The following is a 24,851-nucleotide window of genomic DNA, read 5'->3' on the forward strand; positions in this document are numbered from 1 at the left end:
ATATTGCTGGTGTCATGATAACTCCAGCTTCTATGCATGAGAGGTGAGCAAGCGAATGAATTCCTTTTGGAAGTCGCGTGACAAGTATTAACAGAGATCAAGGAAAATAACATGAACGAATCTTTGATTTGAATTGAAGCCTGAACTCTGGTTCTGCTCCGAGACTGTGCCAGGTCTGATTAATACTGCATATATTCCATGATTTGCATTTGTTTGTGAAAACAATTGAGACTGATTGATTTGCTGCAGACAACATCCAGCAGTCATCATGGGTACGGCGATCAAGTCGTGCGTCTAGCCCTGTCAAATGTTTTATTGCGCAGGTGAGGCTTCCTGTTTCGTGGTTTGGTGGAGCACGTTGTTTGGAAAAATAGCAACGCAGCTGAGATCCGGCATGGGACCAGCGGGTTGATGTTCCATGACAGCGATGGTCGCCTTTCGAATGAGCACACATCTCAACCGACCATGTGACAAGTTCTTGCAGACGGTGAAAGTAAAAGCCACGGCGAACACTGGCACAGCCCTGCAAACGACGGAAGCGCCTCTCGTGGTCAGTGCGGGGATTGAACCCACGACCTTGGCGTTATTAGCACCACGCTCTAACCAGCTGAGCTAACCGACCAACACAGCACAGGCAGCGAAAGTAAATGCCTATATTGCCGGTGCTCACAACCACGGCGGCTGTTCATTTTCTGCTTCATGTCGATCGCACGATAGTCTGAAGTATTTCCTTTCGTTGCAAAGCTTTTCAACGAAAAAAAAGCATTTACTTTTCCGAACGCGCATACTCGACTTAACCATTTGCTCTGATATTCAAAATGAAGCACAATGTCCGGACGCGTGCAATTTCAATCGCAATGCCACCAGCTCAGCTGCATGTTGAAAAATATCGTCTGTCGAAACGTCCCTTCAACGATCGCTCACTGTTCTTCTGGATACTCACAGACTTTTGGAGTCAGCGTTATGTGCTGCTGATAAACTGCTGCGAACCTTATGCCAAATGCATTTGAATTGAAATCTGACAGTGGGATTTTTTCTGCTCCCGAACGACGCAGTTGCTTTGGTGTCAGCAACAGCTCAGACGCCAATTGCACGTTTTGCTCAATCACTCATGTTGCTAATTCAATCTTCGTTTGACAGCATATTTAGAAAGTTATCACGCCTTCCTGCAGCGGTCGTCAGTGACAGATCAGATGCTGAGATGATTGCTTCAGACAGCATGCTACATCCTCCATTTGAAAATGGAAAAGGTGCAAACGGTTGCAGGCTGAACACACACTCACTATATTGCCTGGCGTGTCAGAGGCTGGGAGCGGAGCTTATGGAGGCTTTTCAATCATGAGGGGCATGAATCGGGTAAATAGACAAGTTTCTTTCGCTCAGGTGTGGCAGTGCAGAACTAGAGGGTATAAATCAGGTGTGGGAGTACGAGAATTGGAAAGGCAGTGATGGGCAATGGCTGTGCGCAGAGGGTGGTGCGTTTCTGGAACAAGTTGCCAGACGAGCTGGTGATGGATGGTAAAATTCCAATACTTTTAAGGAATCTGGACGTGTATTTGAATAGGCAGGGTTTAGAGAGACATGGGTCAAATGCATGCAATCGCGGCTGGATCAATTGAAGATATCTGTTCGGAATGGACGAGTTCGACCGAAGACTGTGTTTTCAGTGCTGTCCATATCTAATGAGCTCTATGATAGTGCAGGTGAAATGATAAAAAAGATAAATAAAATCAATGAAGTAAAATTGTCTCAAGTTGTTGAATTCAAACAACTTCAGGTAATTTTATTTCAATTATTTTATTTATCTTTTTTATTTGTGTTTTTTTCATTGTTCTGTAACTCTTATTTCTTGATTGTCTCTCTTTCTCTCGCTCCCCACTCTCTCAATATCTTTTTCCTTTCCTCTTCCCACTTTGCTACCCTTCTCCCCTGTTTTCCATTTTGTCTCTGCTTCACCCATCCCCCACATATTTTGTCACATAGCACTGGCTACAGCCTGCGTCATTCACGGCTCCTAATCTCCCTTAGATCTCTCCATGCACTCTCATTATCACCTTTGCATCTGGAGCCCTGACTCACCATCTCTCAGCCTGGTGTAAACAGCTCCCTAATTCTCCCCCTTTTTTATCTTTAACAAAGGATCAGTTCGACTCGAAACGTCAGCTCTTTTCTCTCCTTGCAGATGGTGCCAGACGTGCTGAGACTTTCCAGCATTTTCTCTTTTGGTTTCAGATTCCAGCATCCGCAGTAATTTTATTTTATTAATGGCTCTATGATATTGCTGGTGTCATGATAACTCCAGCTTCTATGCATGAGAGGTGAGCAAGCGAATGAATTCCTTTTGGAAGTCGCGTGACAAGTATTAACAGAGATCAAGGAAAATAACATGAACGAATCTTTGATTTGAATTGAAGCCTGAACTCTGGTTCTGCTCCGAGACTGTGCCAGGTCTGATTAATACTGCATATATTTCATGATTTGCATTTGTTTGTGAAAACAATTGAGACTGATTGATTTGCTGCAGACAACATCCAGCAGTCATCATGGGTACGGCGATCAAGTCGTGCGTCTAGCCCTGTCAAATGTTTTATTGCGCAGGTGAGGCTTCCTGTTTCGTGGTTTGGTGGAGCACGTTGTTTGGAAAAATAGCAACGCAGCTGAGATCCGGCATGGGACCAGCGGGTTGATGTTCCATGACAGCGATGGTCGCCTTTCGAATGAGCACACATCTCAACCGACCATGTGACAAGTTCTTGCAGACGGTGAAAGTAAAAGCCACGGCGAACACTGGCACAGCCCTGCAAACGACGGAAGCGCCTCTCGTGGTCAGTGCGGGGATTGAACCCACGACCTTGGCGTTATTAGCACCACGCTGTAACCAGCTGAGCTAACCGACCAACACAGCACAGGCAGCGAAAGTAAATGCCTATATTGCCGGTGCTCACAACCACGGCGGCTGTTCATTTTCTGCTTCATGTCGATCGCACGATAGTCTGAAGTATTTCCTTTCGTTGCAAAGCTTTTCAACGAAAAAAAAGCATTTACTTTTCCGAACGCGCATACTCGACTTAACCATTTGCTCTGATATTCAAAATGAAGCACAATGTCCGGACGCGTGCAATTTCAATCGCAATGCCACCAGCTCAGCTGCAGCTTGTCATGTTGAAAAATATCGTCTGTCGAAAGGTCCCTTCAACGATCGCTCACTGTTCTTCTGGATACTCACAGACTTTTGGAGTCAGCGTTATGTGCTGCTGATAAACTGCTGCGAACCTTATGCCAAATGCATTTGAATTGAAATCTGACAGTGGGATTTTTTCTGCTCCCGAACGACGCAGTTGCTTTGGTGTCAGCAACAGCTCAGACGCCAATTGCACGTTTTGCTCAATCACTCATGTTGCTAATTCAATCTTCGTTTGACAGCATATTTAGAAAGTTATCACGCCTTCCTGCAGCGGTCGTCAGTGACAGATCAGATGCTGAGATGATTGCTTCAGACAGCATGCTACATCCTCCATTTGAAAATGGAAAAGGTGCAAACGGTTGCAGGCTGAACACACACTCACTATATTGCCTGGCGTGTCAGAGGCTGGGAGCGGAGCTTATGGAGGCTTTTCAATCATGAGGGGCATGAATCGGGTAAATAGACAAGTTTCTTTCGCTCAGGTGTGGCAGTGCAGAACTAGAGGGTATAAATCAGGTGTGGGAGTACGAGAATTGGAAAGGCAGTGATGGGCAATGGCTGTGCGCAGAGGGTGGTGCGTTTCTGGAACAAGTTGCCAGACGAGCTGGTGATGGATGGTAAAATTCCAATACTTTTAAGGAATCTGGACGTGTATTTGAATAGGCAGGGTTTAGAGAGACATGGGTCAAATGCATGCAATCGCGGCTGGATCAATTGAAGATATCTGTTCGGAATGGACGAGTTCGACCGAAGACTGTGTTTTCAGTGCTGTCCATATCTAATGAGCTCTATGATAGTGCAGGTGAAATGATAAAAAAGATAAATAAAATCAATGAAGTAAAATTGTCTCAAGTTGTTGAATTCAAACAACTTCAGGTAATTTTATTTCAATTATTTTATTTATCTTTTTTATTTGTGTTTTTTTCATTGTTCTGTAACTCTTATTTCTTGATTGTCTCTCTTTCTCTCGCTCCCCACTCTCTCAATATCTTTTTCCTTTCCTCTTCCCACTTTGCTACCCTTCTCCCCTGTTTTCCATTTTGTCTCTGCTTCACCCATCCCCCACATATTTTGTCACATAGCACTGGCTACAGCCTGCGTCATTCACGGCTCCTAATCTCCCTTAGATCTCTCCATGCACTCTCATTATCACCTTTGCATCTGGAGCCCTGACTCACCATCTCTCAGCCTGGTGTAAACAGCTCCCTAATTCTACCCCTTTTTTATCTTTAACAAAGGATCAGTTCGACTCGAAACGTCAGCTCTTTTCTCTCCTTGCAGATGGTGCCAGACGTGCTGAGACTTTCCAGCATTTTCTCTTTTGGTTTCAGATTCCAGCATCCGCAGTAATTTTATTTTATTAATGGCTCTATGATATTGCTGGTGTCATGATAACTCCAGCTTCTATGCATGAGAGGTGAGCAAGCGAATGAATTCCTTTTGGAAGTCGCGTGACAAGTATTAACAGAGATCAAGGAAAATAACATGAACGAATCTTTGATTTGAATTGAAGCCTGAACTCTGGTTCTGCTCCGAGACTGTGCCAGGTCTGATTAATACTGCATATATTCCATGATTTGCATTTGTTTGTGAAAACAATTGAGACTGATTGATTTGCTGCAGACAACATCCAGCAGTCATCATGGGTACGGCGATCAAGTCGTGCGTCTAGCCCTGTCAAATGTTTTATTGCGCAGGTGAGGCTTCCTGTTTCGTGGTTTGGTGGAGCACGTTGTTTGGAAAAATAGCAACGCAGCTGAGATCCGGCATGGGACCAGCGGGTTGATGTTCCATGACAGCGATGGTCGCCTTTCGAATGAGCACACATCTCAACCGACCATGTGACAAGTTCTTGCAGACGGTGAAAGTAAAAGCCACGGCGAACACTGGCACAGCCCTGCAAACGACGGAAGCGCCTCTCGTGGTCAGTGCGGGGATTGAACCCACGACCTTGGCGTTATTAGCACCACGCTGTAACCAGCTGAGCTAACCGACCAACACAGCACAGGCAGCGAAAGTAAATGCCTATATTGCCGGTGCTCACAACCACGGCGGCTGTTCATTTTCTGCTTCATGTCGATCGCACGATAGTCTGAAGTATTTCCTTTCGTTGCAAAGCTTTTCAACGAAAAAAAAGCATTTACTTTTCCGAACGCGCATACTCGACTTAACCATTTGCTCTGATATTCAAAATGAAGCACAATGTCCGGACGCGTGCAATTTCAATCGCAATGCCACCAGCTCAGCTGCAGCTTGTCATGTTGAAAAATATCGTCTGTCGAAAGGTCCCTTCAACGATCGCTCACTGTTCTTCTGGATACTCACAGACTTTTGGAGTCAGCGTTATGTGCTGCTGATAAACTGCTGCGAACCTTATGCCAAATGCATTTGAATTGAAATCTGACAGTGGGATTTTTTCTGCTCCCGAACGACGCAGTTGCTTTGGTGTCAGCAACAGCTCAGACGCCAATTGCACGTTTTGCTCAATCACTCATGTTGCTAATTCAATCTTCGTTTGACAGCATATTTAGAAAGTTATCACGCCTTCCTGCAGCGGTCGTCAGTGACAGATCAGATGCTGAGATGATTGCTTCAGACAGCATGCTACATCCTCCATTTGAAAATGGAAAAGGTGCAAACGGTTGCAGGCTGAACACACACTCACTATATTGCCTGGCGTGTCAGAGGCTGGGAGCGGAGCTTATGGAGGCTTTTCAATCATGAGGGGCATGAATCGGGTAAATAGACAAGTTTCTTTCGCTCAGGTGTGGCAGTGCAGAACTAGAGGGTATAAATCAGGTGTGGGAGTACGAGAATTGGAAAGGCAGTGATGGGCAATGGCTGTGCGCAGAGGGTGGTGCGTTTCTGGAACAAGTTGCCAGACGAGCTGGTGATGGATGGTAAAATTCCAATACTTTTAAGGAATCTGGACGTGTATTTGAATAGGCAGGGTTTAGAGAGACATGGGTCAAATGCATGCAATCGCGGCTGGATCAATTGAAGATATCTGTTCGGAATGGACGAGTTCGACCGAAGACTGTGTTTTCAGTGCTGTCCATATCTAATGAGCTCTATGATAGTGCAGGTGAAATGATAAAAAAGATAAATAAAATCAATGAAGTAAAATTGTCTCAAGTTGTTGAATTCAAACAACTTCAGGTAATTTTATTTCAATTATTTTATTTATCTTTTTTATTTGTGTTTTTTTCATTGTTCTGTAACTCTTATTTCTTGATTGTCTCTCTTTCTCTCGCTCCCCACTCTCTCAATATCTTTTTCCTTTCCTCTTCCCACTTTGCTACCCTTCTCCCCTGTTTTCCATTTTGTCTCTGCTTCACCCATCCCCCACATATTTTGTCACATAGCACTGGCTACAGCCTGCGTCATTCACGGCTCCTAATCTCCCTTAGATCTCTCCATGCACTCTCATTATCACCTTTGCATCTGGAGCCCTGACTCACCATCTCTCAGCCTGGTGTAAACAGCTCCCTAATTCTCCCCCTTTTTTATCTTTAACAAAGGATCAGTTCGACTCGAAACGTCAGCTCTTTTCTCTCCTTGCAGATGGTGCCAGACGTGCTGAGACTTTCCAGCATTTTCTCTTTTGGTTTCAGATTCCAGCATCCGCAGTAATTTTATTTTATTAATGGCTCTATGATATTGCTGGTGTCATGATAACTCCAGCTTCTATGCATGAGAGGTGAGCAAGCGAATGAATTCCTTTTGGAAGTCGCGTGACAAGTATTAACAGAGATCAAGGAAAATAACATGAACGAATCTTTGATTTGAATTGAAGCCTGAACTCTGGTTCTGCTCCGAGACTGTGCCAGGTCTGATTAATACTGCATATATTCCATGATTTGCATTTGTTTGTGAAAACAATTGAGACTGATTGATTTGCTGCAGACAACATCCAGCAGTCATCATGGGTACGGCGATCAAGTCGTGCGTCTAGCCCTGTCAAATGTTTTATTGCGCAGGTGAGGCTTCCTGTTTCGTGGTTTGGTGGAGCACGTTGTTTGGAAAAATAGCAACGCAGCTGAGATCCGGCATGGGACCAGCGGGTTGATGTTCCATGACAGCGATGGTCGCCTTTCGAATGAGCACACATCTCAACCGACCATGTGACAAGTTCTTGCAGACGGTGAAAGTAAAAGCCACGGCGAACACTGGCACAGCCCTGCAAACGACGGAAGCGCCTCTCGTGGTCAGTGCGGGGATTGAACCCACGACCTTGGCGTTATTAGCACCACGCTGTAACCAGCTGAGCTAACCGACCAACACAGCACAGGCAGCGAAAGTAAATGCCTATATTGCCGGTGCTCACAACCACGGCGGCTGTTCATTTTCTGCTTCATGTCGATCGCACGATAGTCTGAAGTATTTCCTTTCGTTGCAAAGCTTTTCAACGAAAAAAAAGCATTTACTTTTCCGAACGCGCATACTCGACTTAACCATTTGCTCTGATATTCAAAATGAAGCACAATGTCCGGACGCGTGCAATTTCAATCGCAATGCCACCAGCTCAGCTGCAGCTTGTCATGTTGAAAAATATCGTCTGTCGAAAGGTCCCTTCAACGATCGCTCACTGTTCTTCTGGATACTCACAGACTTTTGGAGTCAGCGTTATGTGCTGCTGATAAACTGCTGCGAACCTTATGCCAAATGCATTTGAATTGAAATCTGACAGTGGGATTTTTTCTGCTCCCGAACGACGCAGTTGCTTTGGTGTCAGCAACAGCTCAGACGCCAATTGCACGTTTTGCTCAATCACTCATGTTGCTAATTCAATCTTCGTTTGACAGCATATTTAGAAAGTTATCACGCCTTCCTGCAGCGGTCGTCAGTGACAGATCAGATGCTGAGATGATTGCTTCAGACAGCATGCTACATCCTCCATTTGAAAATGGAAAAGGTGCAAACGGTTGCAGGCTGAACACACACTCACTATATTGCCTGGCGTGTCAGAGGCTGGGAGCGGAGCTTATGGAGGCTTTTCAATCATGAGGGGCATGAATCGGGTAAATAGACAAGTTTCTTTCGCTCAGGTGTGGCAGTGCAGAACTAGAGGGTATAAATCAGGTGTGGGAGTACGAGAATTGGAAAGGCAGTGATGGGCAATGGCTGTGCGCAGAGGGTGGTGCGTTTCTGGAACAAGTTGCCAGACGAGCTGGTGATGGATGGTAAAATTCCAATACTTTTAAGGAATCTGGACGTGTATTTGAATAGGCAGGGTTTAGAGAGACATGGGTCAAATGCATGCAATCGCGGCTGGATCAATTGAAGATATCTGTTCGGAATGGACGAGTTCGACCGAAGACTGTGTTTTCAGTGCTGTCCATATCTAATGAGCTCTATGATAGTGCAGGTGAAATGATAAAAAAGATAAATAAAATCAATGAAGTAAAATTGTCTCAAGTTGTTGAATTCAAACAACTTCAGGTAATTTTATTTCAATTATTTTATTTATCTTTTTTATTTGTGTTTTTTTCATTGTTCTGTAACTCTTATTTCTTGATTGTCTCTCTTTCTCTCGCTCCCCACTCTCTCAATATCTTTTTCCTTTCCTCTTCCCACTTTGCTACCCTTCTCCCCTGTTTTCCATTTTGTCTCTGCTTCACCCATCCCCCACATATTTTGTCACATAGCACTGGCTACAGCCTGCGTCATTCACGGCTCCTAATCTCCCTTAGATCTCTCCATGCACTCTCATTATCACCTTTGCATCTGGAGCCCTGACTCACCATCTCTCAGCCTGGTGTAAACAGCTCCCTAATTCTCCCCCTTTTTTATCTTTAACAAAGGATCAGTTCGACTCGAAACGTCAGCTCTTTTCTCTCCTTGCAGATGGTGCCAGACGTGCTGAGACTTTCCAGCATTTTCTCTTTTGGTTTCAGATTCCAGCATCCGCAGTAATTTTATTTTATTAATGGCTCTATGATATTGCTGGTGTCATGATAACTCCAGCTTCTATGCATGAGAGGTGAGCAAGCGAATGAATTCCTTTTGGAAGTCGCGTGACAAGTATTAACAGAGATCAAGGAAAATAACATGAACGAATCTTTGATTTGAATTGAAGCCTGAACTCTGGTTCTGCTCCGAGACTGTGCCAGGTCTGATTAATACTGCATATATTCCATGATTTGCATTTGTTTGTGAAAACAATTGAGACTGATTGATTTGCTGCAGACAACATCCAGCAGTCATCATGGGTACGGCGATCAAGTCGTGCGTCTAGCCCTGTCAAATGTTTTATTGCGCAGGTGAGGCTTCCTGTTTCGTGGTTTGGTGGAGCACGTTGTTTGGAAAAATAGCAACGCAGCTGAGATCCGGCATGGGACCAGCGGGTTGATGTTCCATGACAGCGATGGTCGCCTTTCGAATGAGCACACATCTCAACCGACCATGTGACAAGTTCTTGCAGACGGTGAAAGTAAAAGCCACGGCGAACACTGGCACAGCCCTGCAAACGACGGAAGCGCCTCTCGTGGTCAGTGCGGGGATTGAACCCACGACCTTGGCGTTATTAGCACCACGCTCTAACCAGCTGAGCTAACCGACCAACACAGCACAGGCAGCGAAAGTAAATGCCTATATTGCCGGTGCTCACAACCACGGCGGCTGTTCATTTTCTGCTTCATGTCGATCGCACGATAGTCTGAAGTATTTCCTTTCGTTGCAAAGCTTTTCAACGAAAAAAAAGCATTTACTTTTCCGAACGCGCATACTCGACTTAACCATTTGCTCTGATATTCAAAATGAAGCACAATGTCCGGACGCGTGCAATTTCAATCGCAATGCCACCAGCTCAGCTGCAGCTTGTCATGTTGAAAAATATCGTCTGTCGAAAGGTCCCTTCAACGATCGCTCACTGTTCTTCTGGATACTCACAGACTTTTGGAGTCAGCGTTATGTGCTGCTGATAAACTGCTGCGAACCTTATGCCAAATGCATTTGAATTGAAATCTGACAGTGGGATTTTTTCTGCTCCCGAACGACGCAGTTGCTTTGGTGTCAGCAACAGCTCAGACGCCAATTGCACGTTTTGCTCAATCACTCATGTTGCTAATTCAATCTTCGTTTGACAGCATATTTAGAAAGTTATCACGCCTTCCTGCAGCGGTCGTCAGTGACAGATCAGATGCTGAGATGATTGCTTCAGACAGCATGCTACATCCTCCATTTGAAAATGGAAAAGGTGCAAACGGTTGCAGGCTGAACACACACTCACTATATTGCCTGGCGTGTCAGAGGCTGGGAGCGGAGCTTATGGAGGCTTTTCAATCATGAGGGGCATGAATCGGGTAAATAGACAAGTTTCTTTCGCTCAGGTGTGGCAGTGCAGAACTAGAGGGTATAAATCAGGTGTGGGAGTACGAGAATTGGAAAGGCAGTGATGGGCAATGGCTGTGCGCAGAGGGTGGTGCGTTTCTGGAACAAGTTGCCAGACGAGCTGGTGATGGATGGTAAAATTCCAATACTTTTAAGGAATCTGGACGTGTATTTGAATAGGCAGGGTTTAGAGAGACATGGGTCAAATGCATGCAATCGCGGCTGGATCAATTGAAGATATCTGTTCGGAATGGACGAGTTCGACCGAAGACTGTGTTTTCAGTGCTGTCCATATCTAATGAGCTCTATGATAGTGCAGGTGAAATGATAAAAAAGATAAATAAAATCAATGAAGTAAAATTGTCTCAAGTTGTTGAATTCAAACAACTTCAGGTAATTTTATTTCAATTATTTTATTTATCTTTTTTATTTGTGTTTTTTTCATTGTTCTGTAACTCTTATTTCTTGATTGTCTCTCTTTCTCTCGCTCCCCACTCTCTCAATATCTTTTTCCTTTCCTCTTCCCACTTTGCTACCCTTCTCCCCTGTTTTCCATTTTGTCTCTGCTTCACCCATCCCCCACATATTTTGTCACATAGCACTGGCTACAGCCTGCGTCATTCACGGCTCCTAATCTCCCTTAGATCTCTCCATGCACTCTCATTATCACCTTTGCATCTGGAGCCCTGACTCACCATCTCTCAGCCTGGTGTAAACAGCTCCCTAATTCTCCCCCTTTTTTATCTTTAACAAAGGATCAGTTCGACTCGAAACGTCAGCTCTTTTCTCTCCTTGCAGATGGTGCCAGACGTGCTGAGACTTTCCAGCATTTTCTCTTTTGGTTTCAGATTCCAGCATCCGCAGTAATTTTATTTTATTAATGGCTCTATGATATTGCTGGTGTCATGATAACTCCAGCTTCTATGCATGAGAGGTGAGCAAGCGAATGAATTCCTTTTGGAAGTCGCGTGACAAGTATTAACAGAGATCAAGGAAAATAACATGAACGAATCTTTGATTTGAATTGAAGCCTGAACTCTGGTTCTGCTCCGAGACTGTGCCAGGTCTGATTAATACTGCATATATTCCATGATTTGCATTTGTTTGTGAAAACAATTGAGACTGATTGATTTGCTGCAGACAACATCCAGCAGTCATCATGGGTACGGCGATCAAGTCGTGCGTCTAGCCCTGTCAAATGTTTTATTGCGCAGGTGAGGCTTCCTGTTTCGTGGTTTGGTGGAGCACGTTGTTTGGAAAAATAGCAACGCAGCTGAGATCCGGCATGGGACCAGCGGGTTGATGTTCCATGACAGCGATGGTCGCCTTTCGAATGAGCACACATCTCAACCGACCATGTGACAAGTTCTTGCAGACGGTGAAAGTAAAAGCCACGGCGAACACTGGCACAGCCCTGCAAACGACGGAAGCGCCTCTCGTGGTCAGTGCGGGGATTGAACCCACGACCTTGGCGTTATTAGCACCACGCTCTAACCAGCTGAGCTAACCGACCAACACAGCACAGGCAGCGAAAGTAAATGCCTATATTGCCGGTGCTCACAACCACGGCGGCTGTTCATTTTCTGCTTCATGTCGATCGCACGATAGTCTGAAGTATTTCCTTTCGTTGCAAAGCTTTTCAACGAAAAAAAAGCATTTACTTTTCCGAACGCGCATACTCGACTTAACCATTTGCTCTGATATTCAAAATGAAGCACAATGTCCGGACGCGTGCAATTTCAATCGCAATGCCACCAGCTCAGCTGCAGCTTGTCATGTTGAAAAATATCGTCTGTCGAAACGTCCCTTCAACGATCGCTCACTGTTCTTCTGGATACTCACAGACTTTTGGAGTCAGCGTTATGTGCTGCTGATAAACTGCTGCGAACCTTATGCCAAATGCATTTGAATTGAAATCTGACAGTGGGATTTTTTCTGCTCCCGAACGACGCAGTTGCTTTGGTGTCAGCAACAGCTCAGACGCCAATTGCACGTTTTGCTCAATCACTCATGTTGCTAATTCAATCTTCGTTTGACAGCATATTTAGAAAGTTATCACGCCTTCCTGCAGCGGTCGTCAGTGACAGATCAGATGCTGAGATGATTGCTTCAGACAGCATGCTACATCCTCCATTTGAAAATGGAAAAGGTGCAAACGGTTGCAGGCTGAACACACACTCACTATATTGCCTGGCGTGTCAGAGGCTGGGAGCGGAGCTTATGGAGGCTTTTCAATCATGAGGGGCATGAATCGGGTAAATAGACAAGTTTCTTTCGCTCAGGTGTGGCAGTGCAGAACTAGAGGGTATAAATCAGGTGTGGGAGTACGAGAATTGGAAAGGCAGTGATGGGCAATGGCTGTGCGCAGAGGGTGGTGCGTTTCTGGAACAAGTTGCCAGACGAGCTGGTGATGGATGGTAAAATTCCAATACTTTTAAGGAATCTGGACGTGTATTTGAATAGGCAGGGTTTAGAGAGACATGGGTCAAATGCATGCAATCGCGGCTGGATCAATTGAAGATATCTGTTCGGAATGGACGAGTTCGACCGAAGACTGTGTTTTCAGTGCTGTCCATATCTAATGAGCTCTATGATAGTGCAGGTGAAATGATAAAAAAGATAAATAAAATCAATGAAGTAAAATTGTCTCAAGTTGTTGAATTCAAACAACTTCAGGTAATTTTATTTCAATTATTTTATTTATCTTTTTTATTTGTGTTTTTTTCATTGTTCTGTAACTCTTATTTCTTGATTGTCTCTCTTTCTCTCGCTCCCCACTCTCTCAATATCTTTTTCCTTTCCTCTTCCCACTTTGCTACCCTTCTCCCCTGTTTTCCATTTTGTCTCTGCTTCACCCATCCCCCACATATTTTGTCACATAGCACTGGCTACAGCCTGCGTCATTCACGGCTCCTAATCTCCCTTAGATCTCTCCATGCACTCTCATTATCACCTTTGCATCTGGAGCCCTGACTCACCATCTCTCAGCCTGGTGTAAACAGCTCCCTAATTCTACCCCTTTTTTATCTTTAACAAAGGATCAGTTCGACTCGAAACGTCAGCTCTTTTCTCTCCTTGCAGATGGTGCCAGACGTGCTGAGACTTTCCAGCATTTTCTCTTTTGGTTTCAGATTCCAGCATCCGCAGTAATTTTATTTTATTAATGGCTCTATGATATTGCTGGTGTCATGATAACTCCAGCTTCTATGCATGAGAGGTGAGCAAGCGAATGAATTCCTTTTGGAAGTCGCGTGACAAGTATTAACAGAGATCAAGGAAAATAACATGAACGAATCTTTGATTTGAATTGAAGCCTGAACTCTGGTTCTGCTCCGAGACTGTGCCAGGTCTGATTAATACTGCATATATTCCATGATTTGCATTTGTTTGTGAAAACAATTGAGACTGATTGATTTGCTGCAGACAACATCCAGCAGTCATCATGGGTACGGCGATCAAGTCGTGCGTCTAGCCCTGTCAAATGTTTTATTGCGCAGGTGAGGCTTCCTGTTTCGTGGTTTGGTGGAGCACGTTGTTTGGAAAAATAGCAACGCAGCTGAGATCCGGCATGGGACCAGCGGGTTGATGTTCCATGACAGCGATGGTCGCCTTTCGAATGAGCACACATCTCAACCGACCATGTGACAAGTTCTTGCAGACGGTGAAAGTAAAAGCCACGGCGAACACTGACACAGCCCTGCAAACGACGGAAGCGCCTCTCGTGGTCAGTGCGGGGATTGAACCCACGACCTTGGCGTTATTAGCACCACGCTCTAACCAGCTGAGCTAACCGACCAACACAGCACAGGCAGCGAAAGTAAATGCCTATATTGCCGGTGCTCACAACCACGGCGGCTGTTCATTTTCTGCTTCATGTCGATCGCACGATAGTCTGAAGTATTTCCTTTCGTTGCAAAGCTTTTCAACGAAAAAAAAGCATTTACTTTTCCGAACGCGCATACTCGACTTAACCATTTGCTCTGATATTCAAAATGAAGCACAATGTCCGGACGCGTGCAATTTCAATCGCAATGCCACCAGCTCAGCTGCAGCTTGTCATGTTGAAAAATATCGTCTGTCGAAACGTCCCTTCAACGATCGCTCACTGTTCTTCTGGATACTCACAGACTTTTGGAGTCAGCGTTATGTGCTGCTGATAAACTGCTGCGAACCTTATGCCAAATGCATTTGAATTGAAATCTAACAGTGGGATTTTTTCTGCTCCCGAACGACGCAGTTGCTTTGGTGTCAGCAACAGCTCAGACGCCAATTGCACGTTTTGCTCAATCACTCATGTTGCTAATTCAATCTTCGTTTGACAGCATATTTAGAAAGTTATCACGCCTTCCTGCAGCGGTCGTCAGTGACAGATCAGATGCTAAGATGATTGCTTCAGACAGCATGCTACATCCTCCATTTGAAAATGGAAAAGGTGCAAACGGTTGCAGGCTGAACACACACTCACTATATTGCCTGGCGTGTCAGAGGCTGGGAGCGGAGCTTATGGAGGCTTTTCAATCATGAGGGGCATGAATCGGGTAAATAGACAAGTTTCTTTCGCTCAGGTGTGGCAGTGCAGAACTAGAGGGTATAAATCAGGTGTGGGAGTACGAGAATTGGAAAGGCAGTGATGGGCAATGGCTGTGCGCAGAGGGTGGTGCGTTTCTGGAACAAGTTGCCAGACGAGCTGGTGATGGATGGTAAAATTCCAATACTTTTAAGGAATCTGGACGTGTATTTGAATAGGCAGGGTTTAGAGAGACATGGGTCAAATGCATGCAATCGCGGCTGGATCAATTGAAGATATCTGTTCGGAATGGACGAGTTCGACCGAAGACTGTGTTTTCAGTGCTGTCCATATCTAATGAGCTCTATGATAGTGCAGGTGAAATGATAAAAAAGATAAATAAAATCAATGAAGTAAAATTGTCTCAAGTTGTTGAATTCAAACAACTTCAGGTAATTTTATTTCAATTATTTTATTTATCTTTTTTATTTGTGTTTTTTTCATTGTTCTGTAACTCTTATTTCTTGATTGTCTCTCTTTCTCTCGCTCCCCACTCTCTCAATATCTTTTTCCTTTCCTCTTCCCACTTTGCTACCCTTCTCCCCTGTTTTCCATTTTGTCTCTGCTTCACCCATCCCCCACATATTTTGTCACATAGCACTGGCTACAGCCTGCGTCATTCACGGCTCCTAATCTCCCTTAGATCTCTCCATGCACTCTCATTATCACCTTTGCATCTGGAGCCCTGACTCACCATCTCTCAGCCTGGTGTAAACAGCTCCCTAATTCTCCCCCTTTTTTTATCTTTAACAAAGGATCAGTTCGACTCGAAACGTCAGCTCTTTTCTCTCCTTGCAGATGGTGCCAGACGTGCTGAGACTTTCCAGCATTTTCTCTTTTGGTTTCAGATTCCAGCATCCGCAGTAATTGTATTTTATTAATGGCTCTATGATATTGCTGGTGTCATGATAACTCCAGCTTCTATGCATGAGAGGTGAGCAAGCGAATGAATTCCTTTTGGAAGTCGCGTGACAAGTATTAACAGAGATCAAGGAAAATAACATGAACGAATCTTTGATTTGAATTGAAGCCTGAACTCTGGTTCTGCTCCGAGACTGTGCCAGGTCTGATTAATACTGCATATATTTCATGATTTGCATTTGTTTGTGAAAACAATTGAGACTGATTGATTTGCTGCAGACAACATCCAGCAGTCATCATGGGTACGGCGATCAAGTCGTGCGTCTAGCCCTGTCAAATGTTTTATTGCGCAGGTGAGGCTTCCTGTTTCGTGGTTTGGTGGAGCACGTTGTTTGGAAAAATAGCAACGCAGCTGAGATCCGGCATGGGACCAGCGGGTTGATGTTCCATGACAGCGATGGTCGCCTTTCGAATGAGCACACATCTCAACCGACCATGTGACAAGTTCTTGCAGACGGTGAAAGTAAAAGCCACGGCGAACACTGGCACAGCCCTGCAAACGACGGAAGCGCCTCTCGTGGTCAGTGCGGGGATTGAACCCACGACCTTGGCGTTATTAGCACCACGCTGTAACCAGCTGAGCTAACCGACCAACACAGCACAGGCAGCGAAAGTAAATGCCTATATTGCCGGTGCTCACAACCACGGCGGCTGTTCATTTTCTGCTTCATGTCGATCGCACGATAGTCTGAAGTATTTCCTTTCGTTGCAAAGCTTTTCAACGAAAAAAAAGCATTTACTTTTCCGAACGCGCATACTCGACTTAACCATTTGCTCTGATATTCAAAATGAAGCACAATGTCCGGACGCGTGCAATTTCAATCGCAATGCCACCAGCTCAGCTGCAGCTTGTCATGTTGAAAAATATCGTCTGTCGAAAGGTCCCTTCAACGATCGCTCACTGTTCTTCTGGATACTCACAGACTTTTGGAGTCAGCGTTATGTGCTGCTGATAAACTGCTGCGAACCTTATGCCAAATGCATTTGAATTGAAATCTGACAGTGGGATTTTTTCTGCTCCCGAACGACGCAGTTGCTTTGGTGTCAGCAACAGCTCAGACGCCAATTGCACGTTTTGCTCAATCACTCATGTTGCTAATTCAATCTTCGTTTGACAGCATATTTAGAAAGTTATCACGCCTTCCTGCAGCGGTCGTCAGTGACAGATCAGATGCTGAGATGATTGCTTCAGACAGCATGCTACATCCTCCATTTGAAAATGGAAAAGGTGCAAACGGTTGCAGGCTGAACACACACTCACTATATTGCCTGGCGTGTCAGAGGCTGGGAGCGGAGCTTATGGAGGCTTTTCAATCATGAGGGGCATGAATCGGGTAAATAGACAAGTTTCTTTCGCTCAGGTGTGGCAGTGCAGAACTAGAGGGTATAAATCAGGTGTGGGAGTACGAGAATTGGAAAGGCAGTGATGGGCAATGGCTGTGCGCAGAGGGTGGTGCGTTTCTGGAACAAGTTGCCAGACGAGCTGGTGATGGATGGTAAAATTCCAATACTTTTAAGGAATCTGGACGTGTATTTGAATAGGCAGGGTTTAGAGAGACATGGGTCAAATGCATGCAATCGCGGCTGGATCAATTGAAGATATCTGTTCGGAATGGACGAGTTCGACCGAAGACTGTGTTTTCAGTGCTGTCCATATCTAATGAGCTCTATGATAGTGCAGGTGAAATGATAAAAAAGATAAATAAAATCAATGAAGTAAAATTGTCTCAAGTTGTTGAATTCAAACAACTTCAGGTAATTTTATTTCAATTATTTTATTTATCTTTTTTATTTGTGTTTTTTTCATTGTTCTGTAACTCTTATTTCTTGATTGTCTCTCTTTCTCTCGCTCCCCACTCTCTCAATATCTTTTTCCTTTCCTCTTCCCACTTTGCTACCCTTCTCCCCTGTTTTCCATTTTGTCTCTGCTTCACCCATCCCCCACATATTTTGTCACATAGCACTGGCTACAGCCTGCGTCATTCACGGCTCCTAATCTCCCTTAGATCTCTCCATGCACTCTCATTATCACCTTTGCATCTGGAGCCCTGACTCACCATCTCTCAGCCTGGTGTAAACAGCTCCCTAATTCTACCCCTTTTTTATCTTTAACAAAGGATCAGTTCGACTCGAAACGTCAGCTCTTTTCTCTCCTTGCAGATGGTGCCAGACGTGCTGAGACTTTCCAGCATTTTCTCTTTTGGTTTCAGATTCCAGCATCCGCAGTAATTTTATTTTATTAATGGCTCTATGATATTGCTGGTGTCATGATAACTCCAGCTTCTATGCATGAGAGGTGAGCAAGCGAATGAATTCCTTTTGGAAGTCGCGTGACAAGTATTAACAGAGATCAAGGAAAATAACATGAACGAATCTTTGATTTGAATTGAAGCCTGAACTCTGGTTCTGCTCCGAGACTGTGCCAGGTCTGATTAATACTGCATATATTCCATGATTTGCATTTGTTTGTGAAAACAATTGAGACTGATTGATTTGCTGCAGACAACATCCAGCAGTCATCATGGGTACGGCGATCAAGTCGTGCGTCTAGCCCTGTCAAATGTTTTATTGCGCAGGTGAGGCTTCCTGTTTCGTGGTTTGGTGGAGCACGTTGTTTGGAAAAATAGCAACGCAGCTGAGATCCGGCATGGGACCAGCGGGTTGATGTTCCATGACAGCGATGGTCGCCTTTCGAATGAGCACACATCTCAACCGACCATGTGACAAGTTCTTGCAGACGGTGAAAGTAAAAGCCACGGCGAACACTGGCACAGCCCTGCAAACGACGGAAGCGCCTCTCGTGGTCAGTGCGGGGATTGAACCCACGACCTTGGCGTTATTAGCACCACGCTGTAACCAGCTGAGCTAACCGACCAACACAGCACAGGCAGCGAAAGTAAATGCCTATATTGCCGGTGCTCACAACCACGGCGGCTGTTCATTTTCTGCTTCATGTCGATCGCACGATAGTCTGAAGTATTTCCTTTCGTTGCAAAGCTTTTCAACGAAAAAAAAGCATTTACTTTTCCGAACGCGCATACTCGACTTAACCATTTGCTCTGATATTCAAAATGAAGCACAATGTCCGGACGCGTGCAATTTCAATCGCAATGCCACCAGCTCAGCTGCAGCTTGTCATGTTGAAAAATATCGTCTGTCGAAAGGTCCCTTCAACGATCGCTCACTGTTCTTCTGGATACTCACAGACTTTTGGAGTCAGCGTTATGTGCTGCTGATAAACTGCTGCGAACCTTATGCCAAATGCATTTGAATTGAAATCTGACAGTGGGATTTTTTCTGCTCCCGAACGACGCAGTTGCTTTGGTGTCAGCAACAGCTCAGACGCCAATTGCACGTTTTGCTCAATCACTCATGTTGCTAATTCAATCTTCGTTTGACAGCATATTTAGAAAGTTATCACGCCTTCCTGCAGCGGTCGTCAGTGACAGATCAGATGCTGAGATGATTGCTTCAGACAGCATGCTACATCCTCCATTTGAAAATGGAAAAGGTGCAAACGGTTGCAGGCTGAACACACACTCACTATATTGCCTGGCGTGTCAGAGGCTGGGAGCGGAGCTTATGGAGGCTTTTCAATCATGAGGGGCATGAATCGGGTAAATAGACAAGTTTCTTTCGCTCAGGTGTGGCAGTGCAGAACTAGAGGGTATAAATCAGGTGTGGGAGTACGAGAATTGGAAAGGCAGTGATGGGCAATGGCTGTGCGCAGAGGGTGGTGCGTTTCTGGAACAAGTTGCCAGACGAGCTGGTGATGGATGGTAAAATTCCAATACTTTTAAGGAATCTGGACGTGTATTTGAATAGGCAGGGTTTAGAGAGACATGGGTCAAATGCATGCAATCGCGGCTGGATCAATTGAAGATATCTGTTCGGAATGGACGAGTTCGACCGAAGACTGTGTTTTCAGTGCTGTCCATATCTAATGAGCTCTATGATAGTGCAGGTGAAATGATAAAAAAGATAAATAAAATCAATGAAGTAAAATTGTCTCAAGTTGTTGAATTCAAACAACTTCAGGTAATTTTATTTCAATTATTTTATTTATCTTTTTTATTTGTGTTTTTTTCATTGTTCTGTAACTCTTATTTCTTGATTGTCTCTCTTTCTCTCGCTCCCCACTCTCTCAATATCTTTTTCCTTTCCTCTTCCCACTTTGCTACCCTTCTCCCCTGTTTTCCATTTTGTCTCTGCTTCACCCATCCCCCACATATTTTGTCACATAGCACTGGCTACAGCCTGCGTCATTCACGGCTCCTAATCTCCCTTAGATCTCTCCATGCACTCTCATTATCACCTTTGCATCTGGAGCCCTGACTCACCATCTCTCAGCCTGGTGTAAACAGCTCCCTAATTCTCCCCCTTTTTTTATCTTTAACAAAGGATCAGTTCGACTCGAAACGTCAGCTCTTTTCTCTCCTTGCAGATGGTGCCAGACGTGCTGAGACTTTCCAGCATTTTCTCTTTTGGTTTCAGATTCCAGCATCCGCAGTAATTTTATTTTATTAATGGCTCTATGATATTGCTGGTGTCATGATAACTCCAGCTTCTATGCATGAGAGGTGAGCAAGCGAATGAATTCCTTTTGGAAGTCGCGTGACAAGTATTAACAGAGATCAAGGAAAATAACATGAACGAATCTTTGATTTGAATTGAAGCCTGAACTCTGGTTCTGCTCCGAGACTGTGCCAGGTCTGATTAATACTGCATATATTTCATGATTTGCATTTGTTTGTGAAAACAATTGAGACTGATTGATTTGCTGCAGACAACATCCAGCAGTCATCATGGGTACGGCGATCAAGTCGTGCGTCTAGCCCTGTCAAATGTTTTATTGCGCAGGTGAGGCTTCCTGTTTCGTGGTTTGGTGGAGCACGTTGTTTGGAAAAATAGCAACGCAGCTGAGATCCGGCATGGGACCAGCGGGTTGATGTTCCATGACAGCGATGGTCGCCTTTCGAATGAGCACACATCTCAACCGACCATGTGACAAGTTCTTGCAGACGGTGAAAGTAAAAGCCACGGCGAACACTGACACAGCCCTGCAAACGACGGAAGCGCCTCTCGTGGTCAGTGCGGGGATTGAACCCACGACCTTGGCGTTATTAGCACCACGCTCTAACCAGCTGAGCTAACTGACCAACACAGCACAGGCAGCGAAAGTAAATGCCTATATTGCCGGTGCTCACAACCACGGCGGCTGTTCATTTTCTGCTTCATGTCGATCGCACGATAGTCTGAAGTATTTCCTTTCGTTGCAAAGCTTTTCAACGAAAAAAAAGCATTTACTTTTCCGAACGCGCATACTCGACTTAACCATTTGCTCTGATATTCAAAATGAAGCACAATGTCCGGACGCGTGCAATTTCAATCGCAATGCCACCAGCTCAGCTGCAGCTTGTCATGTTGAAAAATATCGTCTGTCGAAACGTCCCTTCAACGATCGCTCACTGTTCTTCTGGATACTCACAGACTTTTGGAGTCAGCGTTATGTGCTGCTGATAAACTGCTGCGAACCTTATGCCAAATGCATTTGAATTGAAATCTAACAGTGGGATTTTTTCTGCTCCCGAACGACGCAGTTGCTTTGGTGTCAGCAACAGCTCAGACGCCAATTGCACGTTTTGCTCAATCACTCATGTTGCTAATTCAATCTTCGTTTGACAGCATATTTAGAAAGTTATCACGCCTTCCTGCAGCGGTCGTCAGTGACAGATCAGATGCTAAGATGATTGCTTCAGACAGCATGCTACATCCTCCATTTGAAAATGGAAAAGGTGCAAACGGTTGCAGGCTGAACACACACTCACTATATTGCCTGGCGTGTCAGAGGCTGGGAGCGGAGCTTATGGAGGCTTTTCAATCATGAGGGGCATGAATCGGGTAAATAGACAAGTTTCTTTCGCTCAGGTGTGGCAGTGCAGAACTAGAGGGTATAAATCAGGTGTGGGAGTACGAGAATTGGAAAGGCAGTGATGGGCAATGGCTGTGCGCAGAGGGTGGTGCGTTTCTGGAACAAGTTGCCAGACGAGCTGGTGATGGATGGTAAAATTCCAATACTTTTAAGGAATCTGGACGTGTATTTGAATAGGCAGGGTTTAGAGAGACATGGGTCAAATGCATGCAATCGCGGCTGGATCAATTGAAGATATCTGTTCGGAATGGACGAGTTCGACCGAAGACTGTGTTTTCAGTGCTGTCCATATCTAATGAGCTCTATGATAGTGCAGGTGAAATGATAAAAAAGATAAATAAAATCAATGAAGTAAAATTGTCTCAAGTTGTTGAATTCAAACAACTTCAGGTAATTTTATTTCAATTATTTTATTTATCTTTTTTATTTGTGTTTTTTTCATTGTTCTGTAACTCTTATTTCTTGATTGTCTCTCTTTCTCTCGCTCCCCACTCTCTCAATATCTTTTTCCTTTCCTCTTCCCACTTTGCTACCCTTCTCCCCTGTTTTCCATTTTGTCTCTGCTTCACCCATCCCCCACATATTTTGTCACATAGCACTGGCTACAGCCTGCGTCATTCACGGCTCCTAATCTCCCTTAGATCTCTCCATGCACTCTCATTATCACCTTTGCATCTGGAGCCCTGACTCACCATCTCTCAGCCTGGTGTAAACAACTCCCTAATTCTACCCCTTTTTTATCTTTAACAAAGGATCAGTTCGACTCGAAACGTCAGCTCTTTTCTCTCCTTGCAGATGGTGCCAGACGTGCTGAGACTTTCCAGCATTTTCTCTTTTGGTTTCAGATTCCAGCATCCGCAGTAATTTTATTTTATTAATGGCTCTATGATATTGCTGGTGTCATGATAACTCCAGCTTCTATGCATGAGAGGTGAGCAAGCGAATGAATTCCTTTTGGAAGTCGCGTGACAAGTATTAACAGAGATCAAGGAAAATAACATGAACGAATCTTTGATTTGAATTGAAGCCTGAACTCTGGTTCTGCTCCGAGACTGTGCCAGGTCTGATTAATACTGCATATATTTCATGATTTGCATTTGTTTGTGAAAACAATTGAGACTGATTGATTTGCTGCAGACAACATCCAGCAGTCATCATGGGTACGGCGATCAAGTCGTGCGTCTAGCCCTGTCAAATGTTTTATTGCGCAGGTGAGGCTTCCTGTTTCGTGGTTTGGTGGAGCACGTTGTTTGGAAAAATAGCAACGCAGCTGAGATCCGGCATGGGACCAGCGGGTTGATGTTCCATGACAGCGATGGTCGCCTTTCGAATGAGCACACATCTCAACCGACCATGTGACAAGTTCTTGCAGACGGTGAAAGTAAAAGCCACGGCGAACACTGACACAGCCCTGCAAACGACGGAAGCGCCTCTCGTGGTCAGTGCGGGGATTGAACCCACGACCTTGGCGTATATTAGCACCACGCTCTAACCAGCTGAGCTAACCGACCAACACAGCACAGGCCGCGAAAGTAAATGCCTATATTGCCGGTGCTCACAACCACGCCGGCTGTTCATTTTCTGCTTCATGTCGATCGCACGATAGTCTGAAGTATTTCCTTTCGTTGCAAAGCTTTTCAACGAAAAAAAACATTTACTTTTCCGAACGCGCATACTCGACTTAACCATTTGCTCTGATATTCAAAATGAAGCACAATGTCCGGACGCGTGCAATTTCAATCGCAATGCCACCAGCTCAGCTGCAGCTTGTCATGTTGAAAAATATCGTCTGTCGAAACGTCCCTTCAACGATCGCTCACTGTTCTTCTGGATACTCACAGACTTTTGGAGTCAGCGTTATGTGCTGCTGATAAACTGCTGCGAACCTTATGCCAAATGCATTTGAATTGAAATCTGACAGTGGGATTTTTTCTGCTCCCGAACGACGCAGTTGCTTTGGTGTCAGCAACAGCTCAGACGCCAATTGCACGTTTTGCTCAATCACTCATGTTGCTAATTCAATCTTCGTTTGACAGCATATTTAGAAAGTTATCACGCCTTCCTGCAGCGGTCGTCAGTGACAGATCAGATGCTGAGATGATTGCTTCAGACAGCATGCTACATCCTCCATTTGAAAATGGAAAAGGTGCAAACGGTTGCAGGCTGAACACACACTCACTATATTGCCTGGCGTGTCAGAGGCTGGGAGCGGAGCTTATGGAGGCTTTTCAATCATGAGGGGCATGAATCGGGTAAATAGACAAGTTTCTTTCGCTCAGGTGTGGCAGTGCAGAACTAGAGGGTATAAATCAGGTGTGGGAGTACGAGAATTGGAAAGGCAGTGATGGGCAATGGCTGTGCGCAGAGGGTGGTGCGTTTCTGGAACAAGTTGCCAGACGAGCTGGTGATGGATGGTAAAATTCCAATACTTTTAAGGAATCTGGACGTGTATTTGAATAGGCAGGGTTTAGAGAGACATGGGTCAAATGCATGCAATCGCGGCTGGATCAATTGAAGATATCTGTTCGGAATGGACGAGTTCGACCGAAGACTGTGTTTTCAGTGCTGTCCATATCTAATGAGCTCTATGATAGTGCAGGTGAAATGATAAAAAAGATAAATAAAATCAATGAAGTAAAATTGTCTCAAGTTGTTGAATTCAAACAACTTCAGGTAATTTTATTTCAATTATTTTATTTATCTTTTTTATTTGTGTTTTTTTCATTGTTCTGTAACTCTTATTTCTTGATTGTCTCTCTTTCTCTCGCTCCCCACTCTCTCAATATCTTTTTCCTTTCCTCTTCCCACTTTGCTACCCTTCTCCCCTGTTTTCCATTTTGTCTCTGCTTCACCCATCCCCCACATATTTTGTCACATAGCACTGGCTACAGCCTGCGTCATTCACGGCTCCTAAT

General features: G+C 44.7%; 11 non-coding genes across 11 annotated transcripts; all 11 read right to left on the reverse strand.

Moving 5' to 3' along the window:
• Positions 1–548: 548 nt before the first annotated feature.
• trnai-aau (transfer RNA isoleucine (anticodon AAU)) lies at positions 549–622 on the reverse strand. Its single transcript has one exon. It is a non-coding gene; the product is annotated as a tRNA-Ile (tRNA).
• A 2,201-nt stretch (positions 623–2,823) lies between these two features.
• trnai-aau (transfer RNA isoleucine (anticodon AAU)) lies at positions 2,824–2,897 on the reverse strand. The gene has a single exon. It is a non-coding gene; the product is annotated as a tRNA-Ile (tRNA).
• A 2,209-nt stretch (positions 2,898–5,106) lies between these two features.
• On the reverse strand, positions 5,107–5,180 carry trnai-aau (transfer RNA isoleucine (anticodon AAU)). Its single transcript has one exon. It is a non-coding gene; the product is annotated as a tRNA-Ile (tRNA).
• A 2,209-nt stretch (positions 5,181–7,389) lies between these two features.
• Positions 7,390–7,463, reverse strand: trnai-aau (transfer RNA isoleucine (anticodon AAU)). The gene has a single exon. It is a non-coding gene; the product is annotated as a tRNA-Ile (tRNA).
• A 2,209-nt stretch (positions 7,464–9,672) lies between these two features.
• trnai-aau (transfer RNA isoleucine (anticodon AAU)) lies at positions 9,673–9,746 on the reverse strand. Its single transcript has one exon. It is a non-coding gene; the product is annotated as a tRNA-Ile (tRNA).
• A 2,209-nt stretch (positions 9,747–11,955) lies between these two features.
• On the reverse strand, positions 11,956–12,029 carry trnai-aau (transfer RNA isoleucine (anticodon AAU)). The gene has a single exon. It is a non-coding gene; the product is annotated as a tRNA-Ile (tRNA).
• Positions 12,030–14,238: 2,209 nt separating this feature from the next.
• Positions 14,239–14,312, reverse strand: trnai-aau (transfer RNA isoleucine (anticodon AAU)). The gene has a single exon. It is a non-coding gene; the product is annotated as a tRNA-Ile (tRNA).
• A 2,210-nt stretch (positions 14,313–16,522) lies between these two features.
• Positions 16,523–16,596, reverse strand: trnai-aau (transfer RNA isoleucine (anticodon AAU)). Its single transcript has one exon. It is a non-coding gene; the product is annotated as a tRNA-Ile (tRNA).
• A 2,209-nt stretch (positions 16,597–18,805) lies between these two features.
• trnai-aau (transfer RNA isoleucine (anticodon AAU)) lies at positions 18,806–18,879 on the reverse strand. The gene has a single exon. It is a non-coding gene; the product is annotated as a tRNA-Ile (tRNA).
• Positions 18,880–21,089: 2,210 nt separating this feature from the next.
• trnai-aau (transfer RNA isoleucine (anticodon AAU)) lies at positions 21,090–21,163 on the reverse strand. Its single transcript has one exon. It is a non-coding gene; the product is annotated as a tRNA-Ile (tRNA).
• Positions 21,164–23,372: 2,209 nt separating this feature from the next.
• trnai-aau (transfer RNA isoleucine (anticodon AAU)) lies at positions 23,373–23,447 on the reverse strand. Its single transcript has one exon. It is a non-coding gene; the product is annotated as a tRNA-Ile (tRNA).
• Between the last annotated feature and the right edge of the window lie 1,404 nt (positions 23,448–24,851).

This window comes from Chiloscyllium plagiosum, unplaced genomic scaffold (assembly GCF_037043375.1).
Source record: "Chiloscyllium plagiosum isolate Xiang-an unplaced genomic scaffold, Cpla_swu_hap1 HiC_scaffold_45, whole genome shotgun sequence".
Lineage (NCBI taxonomy): Eukaryota > Metazoa > Chordata > Chondrichthyes > Orectolobiformes > Hemiscylliidae > Chiloscyllium > Chiloscyllium plagiosum.